The following is a 10,894-nucleotide window of genomic DNA, read 5'->3' on the forward strand; positions in this document are numbered from 1 at the left end:
AAAGTATCTAAGGGTTCCCAAAAAATTTTGTGGCATTTAGAGCATTTTTTGGTCCTTTGGAAGTGTCCAAAGTCAAAGGGGATGGCAACACATCGCCTGGAAGCTAGGGTTTCCGCATCGCCTGCTGTTTACGTGAAATATCGTAAATTCTCTAAATGATGTGTTTTGCAAGTCTAATCCTATTGGTTAGACCTAATGAGGGTGCCTACTGTATATATGGGTCAAAACCAGTAATTTGGGAGACTTGATCACTCTCTCTAATGTCTCTCTACCCTCATTGTCTCTCTAGCTCCAAGAGTCTCTAGTTTTCTCCAAGGATCCTCCAAGAAAGTGCTTGACTTAGAGAGTTGAAGACTTGTTCAATCGCAATCCTCATTTCCTCAAGAGAAGGCCTCAAGCATCAATGGTGGCTGGGAAATAGAGTATTAGGACAGTGTTTCTCAACGTGTATAAGCCTTGGTTTGTGTTTGGTTTTCTCAAGGGTTTGCTCTAAGGATTATTCAAAGTGGTGATTTGCCTAGGGTTTGAAGTTTCATCAAAACTTGAAGAACACCATTGTTCTACATGGGTTTGCGTGTTCTTTTTCTCCGTCTTTTTTAAGTCTCTATCGATCCAAATTTTGTGTAGATTCTATTTTTTTGTTGTGGTGTTATCTCACTCTCCCCCAACAGTATCTACCGCTATGAACTCCATTATCTTGGTTACTAAAACTGGATAGTCTCCCAAGGTCACCGGGAGCTCGATAGATCCCGTGCTGGCTATTCCTTCTCCTGAAAATTTGTACAACGTCATCGCACAGACTTTCAAGTCTCGAACTAAGAGTCCCATCTTTTCCGAGGTGGCATTATAAAGGATGTTAACTGAGCTCCCGTTATCTATCAGGACCCAGCGCACCCTTTTATTGGCGAGATGGAATGTGATGACCAAAGGGTCATTGCGAGGAAACTGGAAGCGTGAGGCGTCTTCTTATATGAAAGTAATGGGTTGAGTTTCAACCCTCTATTATTTTGGAGCTCGTGGTTCAAGTTCATAGGGAGATTCGTCCCCCGTCTTGAGCTCGTTGACATATCTTTTCTGGGCATTTCTGCCTGTCCCAGCGATATGTGGTCCTCCAACAATGGTTACCACATCCTCCCCATCTATCGAGGGAGGTCGGTCATCCTCCCTTGCGCATGGGGCCGTATTATGTTGGGCAGGCTGTGTAGGAGTTGACCTCTGTCCAACCGAAGCTTGGGCTCGATTCCTTGTTTCTAACATACTGCCCAAAATATCCTATCGATATCAAACCTTCGATCTCGTCCTTTAGTTGTCTGCATTCATCGATGGTATGACCGATGTCCCTATGGAATCTGCAAAATTTACTGGTATCCCTTTTCGACTTTTGATTTCACATTGGATCAGGTCATCTGAACGGGACCTGATTCTCGTTTGCGATAAAAATGTTCTTCCGAGTATCTGTAAACTCAGTATAAACTGTGTAAATTGAGAAGTATTTATCTCCCTTTTTCTTTTTTTTTCCCTCGTCCGCCTCTGAGTTATTCCCTTCATTTTCTTCCTTTTTGAAGGGTTGTCTCCTGAGGATCGCGACGTTGAGGGTGTAGCCAAGGTCAAGGCTGGGTTGACGTTCGTCGTTGTAGTTATAATAGGCTGAGGGGTAAGTTTTGATGCTGATCTCACCTCTTCTACATTGACGAATCTCTGAGCCCTGTTATTGAACTCGGTTATTGTCCTTAGAGGTTTCCTTTACATGTCGTCCCAAAGAGGACTCCCTAGCAATACTCCAGCTCGTACTGCCATGAGATGACCACTGTCATCGACATTCCGGGCACGTGGCACCTCTATGTTAAATCTTTCCATGTAGCTTTTTAATGGCTCTCTCAACTGCTGTCTAACATTAGTCAAGGTCAAGGCTTCGAACCTGACACCTACCATGGCCTTGAATTGCTTCTTAAATTCCTTAGCCAGTTGTTCCCAAGATGAGATTGAATGCCTTCGGAACTTGTCGAACCAGTTTTTTTGCTGGTCCCGTTAGTGTGGTTGGAAAAAGCATACACCTTAGCTCGTACCCGACATTGCTGGCACGCATTACTGTGTTAAACATACTCGGGTGGTTATACGGGTTTGAGGTCCCGTCAAAGGGTGCCACGTGGGGTATCTTGAATCTGTAAGGAAACGAAGTGTTTGATGTGTGTGGAGCGAAAGGCTCGAGCTCCTCATCGGAGTCATCAGCCTTATCCTTATTTCTTTCTTCTTGAAGGAGCATGAATGTTCTTTCAAGTTGGTCGATTCTTTCTTGGACCAAGTCCACCGGAGGTTGAGCTTGCACTTGGGGTAGCTGATTATTGTTTGTGAAAACTCTAGCTCACTACCCCAGTACAGGGTTATACTGATTCCGCGTACTAGTTGCATGGGCTCGTTTTGTCTATTCATATGTGTTCATAAATCCGGGTTTGAAGGGTTAGCCTGCCCCCGGTTTTGATTCAAGTGATCTCAAAGATCAGGATAGTCATTCTCGTAATTCCCAATATTCCTAGGTTCGGTGTTGTATACACTCACCGATCTGCTGAGGTCCAGACTTACACTAAGGAAGGTAACATTCCTCTCAGGTTATTTCTATGTGGCTCGATGGTTGCGAGGTTGATTTTCCACTGGCCCCCTCGCCCCAGTTGTTTGTGACCTCGACATATGACTTCCTGCTGGTTGGGATGCCCTATGTCCTCGGGGGACCTCTCGTTCACCCCTTTGTCTTGGTCAAGCCCTATGATTTCTATCTCGGCTCCCACTTCGAGAGGGTCTTTGGGGTGCCCGTTCCCCTGCCTGGTTCCCATTAGGAGCTAGCTGGGGTGCCTCTCGAGCTGGAGAGAGGTGTCTTATTGGCAATGGAGGATGCCTTATTGGTGATGGCGGGGGCCTTCCATTATTGGGTCTGGAAGGTCCAGAATTGGCTCAGACAGACTTCAGGTTGTTCCTGACTGACTCGAGGTTATCATTCTGAGCTATGGGAAGAGCTCAGTTATTCCCTGTTCTAGCAGTTACACTTACCGTAGGGTTGCCCCTAGCAGCATTTTGAGCATTTCCCCCAGGACGACAGTTGTTGGTATTTGTCCTGGGCCTCGGTTGGGCCTGTTGGGCCCTTTGCTCATCCATTTTGGCGGTCTTACTCCCACGAGGACGTCCTCTGGTCCTCCGAGGCAGTGCCTGTGCTTCAACGGCTTACTTAGCCAATTCCTCGTTTCACCGTGTGGCTTTGGCTAGCTGTTCGCGCAATCTGGGATTCTCCAATTCCACGATGGGCACGTACCTTTCAGGATTATAGTATAGATCCTTGTCAGACCTGGGGGTTGGAGCAGGTTGCCCCCTGGAGGCTGATGATGCACTTCCCTCATCGGGGTTCTAATCTACCACGGGCTGCTTCCCAGGCCTTCACAGGTACTTTTCAGTCTAAGGAGTTCGCTCCTCGGAGATTTGTGGCAATGGTCGCCCACCAGTTCCAGGATTGTTCGTGGCGGTCATTGATGGTATGCAGGAGGTTTTTTATTAAACAATACACAAATTTGTTTAATGCTCTCAATGAAAGCACCAAATTGTTGACGTCATTTTTCATCAACTTAGATATGAAGAGCATTAAACAAAAATATAGAAAAAGTAGAAGGATTCAAAGGCTTTTTACATGGTTTCACAGTTAAAATCTGTCTAGTCCACGAGTCACTATTATTATTCTCACTACTCTCTCAAAAAATTTCCAGAAAGAAATTTGGCAGAGTATTCTGTAGTACAATTTTGTGCGTGTCTACAAATGAATTACTCCAGGCTATTTATAGACCTGGTCATAAGAATATCTTCATCTGATTCAGGGAAGTTACAATCAAACAAATAAATTTGAAATAAATATTATAAATGCGTTAATTACATAATATCACATGACAGGGGTTTAACGTATGATAATAGCGAATCCCTAGGAAATAGGGATTATCTGACAGTCTTTCTGTGTACAAATGCATCACTGAGCTCGATCGTTCCGCTGACGCGCTTTCGAGACTGGCCAGACTTCGAGCTCATCATTCCGGTTATAACCTCCTCCTCATCCAGTGAATTTGTCGAGCTCATTCCTCGTAGAAGATTGGTGTGTTCGAGCTTGCAACTATTGCTCGAACTCTGATAACATATTTGGAATCATATGTCAATTTATACAAGTGTACAACCAACACTTGTTATTTTCAAGCTTACTCTTTTCGAGCCTACATTTCGATGCTATTTATTAATTCTCAAAATTTGGGTGTAACACCAGTAATTAAAAAAACTAATATGAGATTATACAGTGGTAAAACCACAACTTGTCACCTTAAAATATCTAAGAAATAATTTTTTTTATATGTTAATTATAGAGTATTTGATCTTCTTGAACAAAATTATATGGAAAATGGCGGCTAAAGTCCCCGTTCTTTCAAAATTGAAGCATTGAAGTCACTCATCTTTTATTTTTTTAGCGCCAATAGTCCCTAACATTCATGTTTAGTCCCCATTTTAACAAAGGGATAACTGTTTTGGGAAAATGTGCAACAATTATGTAACGTTAGGGGCTTTTGCCAGCAAAAAGAAAAGATAAGGGACTTAAATGCTACACTTGTAAAAGAACAGGCACTTTAACCACTAATAACCTTATATTATTATAATAATGATATTTTATAATATTTGAATTTATATTAATATAATTGTTAGATATCTAGTCTTGTATTAAATATTATTATAATAATGATATTTTATAATATTTGAATTTATATTAATAACTTTTAATAAATATTTATTTTTAATAACTTTTAAGGGTATATTCCATTAAATATTTGTAATATTCCGTTAAAGTTAACAAAAAAACAGTTAAAACGAAAAAAATTTGTTATCTACACACTTTTTATATAAACGAGATATGCACACAACAATACTAAGGCAGAGGTAAATATGATACCAAATGTAAGATTAATATAATCTAGATACATTAACAATCCTAATATGCAGAATAAAACTTTATCAGATTGTTACAAAATAAAAGAGATCGATAAATATTATATCTCCAGCTATTGATTTGATAACCTCAATCTAAAGTCTTTAGATCTGCAAAAAAAAAAAGAAAGGGAAAAGAGTATTAGAGTGAGAATGAGCAATAAGCATGGGGAACAGAACCCTATATTTATATAGGTGAGACATTCCATCAAAGTCTTTGGCACAATTAATGTTAGAATATTTAAAATTCAATAGGATATGAAATATTGGGTAACTCAATATTGAGTAACTACCTTAAATGCTGACCATATTGAGAATATTTGTCATTTAATCTCAATATTAATTTTAATCATAATTAATTAGAATTATAGGTTTTGATAACTCTAATTAATTAAATAAAATATTCTAACACTAATCATTTGTCACCACGTGTAACCAAAACAACTGCACCGATGCGACTTTTTTTAATGCCCCCACAGAAGAAATTTCCAGAACAATTATGAGCAAAATTATTATATTTATTAAATTAAATAATAATTATTTTACATTTTAAGGACACATGTCCCACCAAAACAAGGTTAGAAATTCTCACTATACTCTCATATGTTTCACTAAAAAGAGATGATAGCATCCCCACGAGTGCTTGAGTCAAATTGGCTACCCTCTTGTGAGCCACACTCTCTTGCCACTTCCCACTGTATAGTCCCCACTTTCTGTTCTTTATTGAACTCAGCAAATTCAAACAAAATTACCTTGCAGCAATGAGAATGTCAATAAATCAGTTCACAAGAATAAGAGTAGTGTGACGAAAATAAACAGAGGAAAACAAATGAAGTAAGGAGAACAAAACAACGGAATAGAAAGTGTTAAAGAAAAGAAAGAAAGAAAGAAAAAAGGAAAGAATGGGAAAGGATAGAAATGGTGTAATAGAAAAATAACAAACAAGAATAGAAGCTAGGAATATCAAAGACAAGAATTAAATAGTTAGCAACACTTAAACACTTCAACAATACTGGAATTCTATTTATATAAATGTATATAGCAAAGATCTGCAAAGATCTGAATGAAAATAACACTAAAAATTACCAAGAACTGATATTCTTTACAAGTATTTAGAAATTATATCTTCTATGCTATCAATCTCAAAATTCCAGCAACCCGAACCATCAATGAGCCTATTAATTTGTGCTCTTATAATCTTGATGACAAACTCACCAAGATGCACTACTACAATCTGAACGCCAGACATCATTTATGAGACTTCGGTTTCACATAAACCATCACAATACACGTTGATTTGGAACCAACTTCTCATGCAAATTTTGTAGTAGTGATGGAGAATGTAGTGTCAGATGTGTTCTTATAATCAGTTCGTCAAGCTTATGATCCTGACTTTATCATGTTCTTCAACAACATGACCAAATTACTTTCAAGTAATGATTTTGATATGTTTGTTATAATTACTTTCAAGTATGATATACTAGAGATTGTTTGCTTCATGATCGGACCATTCCAAAAAACAGGAAGTGCTTTGTGACATCATTTAAAAAAGAGCCTGAGACGTGTTAGCCACTAGCGGAAGATAATATTAAAGTCAATGTTGATGCTGCTGTTGACACCTCAAATGAGTGGTGCAGTTTTAAGGGCTGTTATTAGAGACAGAAAAAATTGATGTGATTCAAACCCAATTTATTCGAAGATCTTTTATGCTCATTAGCTGCTGAGTTATGGCCATCATGAACGGTGTCAAGGCTGCCAAGGACATGAAGTTTCAGTGTTTCAGGATTCAGCGCACTCAGATTGTGAAGATGTTAACATTGGATATTACCAACTTGGGTGATTATGAGGTTATTATTGTCCATGATTTAAAAGTAAAGAACTGTGATTTTGATGGTTTTTTTTTTTCCTCCTAGATCTGCTAATGTTGCAGCCTATTGTAATGGGCGAAATATGTGTTGTCTAGTAAAATTTCTGTTGTTTGAAAAGAAGATTTTTCTCATTTCGCATTGTCAGTTTTATTTACTGACTTATGCGTCTTTCTTAGGCTTTCTTTGAACTGTTCTTAACAATCCAATACAATTTCCTTTTTCCAAAATAACGTGTATCCATATTTCAAAACACAGAACTTATGTACCTGTCTTTTAATTTTGTTATTGATTTTTTTCCAGTTTAAGAGATAAAAAAATTTAATACCAGAAAATTTTTAAGATCATATTATTATATGGATCGTTAAGAAACATATCATATTTTGTTTTAAAAATACTGGTTACTCTTCTATGTTTCTTTATTAAATAAAAAAGCTCCAAATGAAACCGTTAATGAATCCAAAAAGCTTCGGTAACTTGACCAAAACTGGATCCTCCTGAATACACAAGGAATTCCTTAAAGTTTTGCTAACTTGTAATTAAAATGGTTAAAGAAAAACAAAAACTATTTAACAACCAACTTTGATTAAGGTACTCCAATTACCTTCAGCTGGTAAATTAGATGAGAGAAATAATGTGTTTTTCTTTTCAATGAAAATTATTTGATGTCAAGATAAATTAAATACTACAATAATAAGAGAATTTGGCTAATGAGCTAAGATGATTCAATTTCTCTAAGATAACTAATGATATGAAAGGGTGATTAAAACTGGAACAACATTATTATAAACTAGCATAGTTTGAGATACTCTTGGCACATCAATATATACATAAAAATTTCCTGGTTAGTGTAAAGTTGTGAATTCTTTTGAAGGGGTGCAAAAGGCAGATTTTAAAAAATTCCTGAAAATGCTAACATGATCCATGTTAGCTCTTAAGTCCTTTGGATTAAAATTTCAGTGTGTTCTATTGACAAGTAATGCTCATTGAATGCCCCCATGAGTTAATAGCCAAAATGTAAAAATCTTTGAAACAGAGTTAAATACCCTGATTTCGAGAAAATAGCTGAAGAGCTATTAACCACCTAGTTATCATAGCTGAACAAATTACAACCACAATTCACGAAAGTGACTGAGACTGCCATGCCTGCCTTTTCTTTTGAGCAGCTCTGGTCAATTGCATGTCTTGTCAAACAGGATAAGATATGCTTTTGTGCCCAGCACTCCATATTCTAATAAAGCATATTAGGTCAAATTCATCTCTCCCCACACATCAAGCCGAGAGGGTCCCCTTATTGCAATCGGACAAGGTAGACAATGTATCAGAGGTAACAATTTTCTTTTTCATATTATTCTAGATACTCGTTACTTGTGACAGTGAAAAAGAAAAGGATCATCAAATGATAAAGGGAATTTGACAATTGATGCAACAAAAATACCCACCCCACTATATTCATGAAATTTGACTATTGATGCAACAAAAATACCATTCCCACTATATTCATGTTTATCTTATCCTAGTATTTTTCTTAGTTTCAAAAATACAATTATCATTTCTTTCCCACTTTCTCTCTCCCTCACTCTCTCGGTCCCGAAACCAAAATCTCTCACTCTCCTTTCGCATTCACTGTTGAAACTGTGAGCATTGTCTTCCACGACCACGACCGCACATCAGTGGCAAGAAATCTCGACCGAAGTAAGCGGCGGGTAGGCAAGAAAACCCAATAAATCGACGAAACAACCCCGAAATGTGAGGGATTCACTTGTTTATTCTGCAATAAATTGTCTGAGCCTGATTTATTTATTAACTTTTTGTTCATAGGATAAATCGGGGCTAGGGAATGAAAAAAATTGAGTTATTTTTTTGAGATTTTTATTCACCTTGATAGAAATCAATAGACTTCAATAGTATATGTTAGGTTTTGGGTTTGATTGTGCCACGATAAACATGGAACTACTCTGATTTTTTCAGCGACCTCGATAGAATTAGGTATTTTATGATTTTGCATGGGCTATTAAGGCCTATCGAGGCAATGCAAAATCAGAATATATCTAACTCTATCGAGACCTATCGAGGCAGAAGCAAAAATCAGAGTATGCCTAACTCTATCGAGACCTATCGAGGCACAATCAAACCAAGAACATAATATTTACTATCGAGGCCTATCGATTTCTATCAAGGTGAATAAAAATCTCAAAAAAAAAATCAAATTTCTTTATTACCCAGCCCCGATCTATCCTATGAACAAAAAATTAACAAATAAACCATGCCCAGACAATTTATTGCACAATAAATAAGTAAATCTCTCACATTTTTCTATTTCAGGGTTGTTTCGTCAATCTCTTAGGTTTTCTCGCCTACCCACCTACTCTGGTCGAGATTTCTTTCTATTGATGTGCGAACGTGGTCGTAGAAGACAATACCCACAAATTTGACAGTGAATGCGAAAGGAGGGAGATTTTAGGAATTTTGGTTTCGGGACTGAGAGAGTGAGGGAGAGAATGGAGAAAGTACGAGAGTAAAGAGAGTGAGAAACAAATGACGAGTATTTTTAGAACTACGGAAAATACTATAATCAAATGGACATGTATATAGTGAGTAGGATATTTTTGTTATGGTACCCTATTTAATGCATCAATAGTCAAATTTCCCAATGATAAATACAATTCCAAAACTTTCAAACAAGAGTTTCGTACAGCTCAACTTATTTGAATACAAAAACTATCATGAATTTATGCCATTTATTCATAGAGAAATGTATACACAAACATATTCAGTAAAACTGATATTTGTAATTCCATTTTATGTGTAAAACTTGGTTTTCCCCAACTCAAAGATTAAACACTTTTTTTTTTGAGGAACAAAAAGATTAAATACTTGTGTTGACCATCCATAAATACATAAGAGCATCTGAGTTGTGCACCTTATAAAATAACATTGAAAACAAACAAACAAAATAATGCTCCACATACGCTAAGGTTTTAAAATCAAACGGCAACGCCCTGATCATTTCATAAAAGAAGAATAATGAAAAACAAGACCATCCCTAGTTTGAGAAATAACTATAAATGTAAATATATAGTATGGTATCTTCGTGTTTCTTTGTTGATATTGATGGCAATTACCAAGGCCTACTAAAAACAAAAAATAACCAGAGAAAAACTAAAAGCCCCTTGCAGGTCAAATCAGTATGGAGATGCATCATTGTATAGGTCACATTGGTTATTGGAATGGGATATTTTTCATTTCAAAGGAAGAAGTATTGCCATACCATTGAGTTCTAATAATTTCCACTCTCTTCATTGAATCACCATAGTTGACATAAGAAACCACAAAGGCACTCAAACTTCAACCAATTTCCAGTTACCTTGGGTGTATGACATTTACATATCACTAAACTATTACCTAAAAAACACAACAGAGGATGTAATAAATGGACACTTGAAAAGAATAAAAATGTTAATTCAAAACTGGGAACCAAGAAATGAAGATGATGCTGTTCAAATTTACCAAACCAAATCCTAAAATTGCAGTTTGGTCCCTAAATATACAAAATTACATCATGCATATTGAAATAACAACTTGGCACATGAAAATTACAAGTATAAAAAGCTCAACATAAAATTTCAATTGACCCTCCACAAACTTACCAAGAGGTAAGATTGGCATGTCCTAGCAATGAAATCGACTTCATGATTGGTGCGAAGGAAGCTCCGCACACCTGCTTCCAATACCTTAGTCAAAATTCAATTTACCCTGTGATAATAACTCACTGAAAAATCTAGCATATTAACATACAGAACCTTTTCTATTCTCCTTCTCTTTTTTTTTTTTGAAGCATATACATAACATGCAATTTGGTTTGAAATTTTCAAGTAATGGAGAACAAGTATAGATCTTGTTTTCTTAAGTCACATGCATCCATCTCAGAAACAAGAAAATGAAAACCACTCAGGTAAGGCCACTTTTAATCTAACACCATAGATAGACATGCCTATGAAAATCAAGAGTTTAAAACGCATAAAAAAATC

The 10,894-nt window shown here is 36.9% G+C and overlaps 1 long non-coding RNA gene across 1 annotated transcript; it reads right to left on the reverse strand.

The window, feature by feature from the left end:
- Window positions 1-4,997: 4,997 nt before the first annotated feature.
- On the reverse strand, window positions 4,998-6,839 carry LOC133803871 (uncharacterized). The gene is made up of 3 exons (XR_009878181.1): window positions 6,085-6,839; window positions 5,660-5,750; window positions 4,998-5,109 (listed from the first exon to the last, which is right to left on the reverse strand). It is a non-coding gene; the product is annotated as an uncharacterized LOC133803871 (long non-coding RNA).
- Window positions 6,840-10,894: the final 4,055 nt, after the last annotated feature.

Source organism: Humulus lupulus, chromosome X, assembly GCF_963169125.1.
Source record: "Humulus lupulus chromosome X, drHumLupu1.1, whole genome shotgun sequence".
NCBI classification, from domain to species: Eukaryota; Viridiplantae; Streptophyta; class Magnoliopsida; order Rosales; family Cannabaceae; genus Humulus; species Humulus lupulus.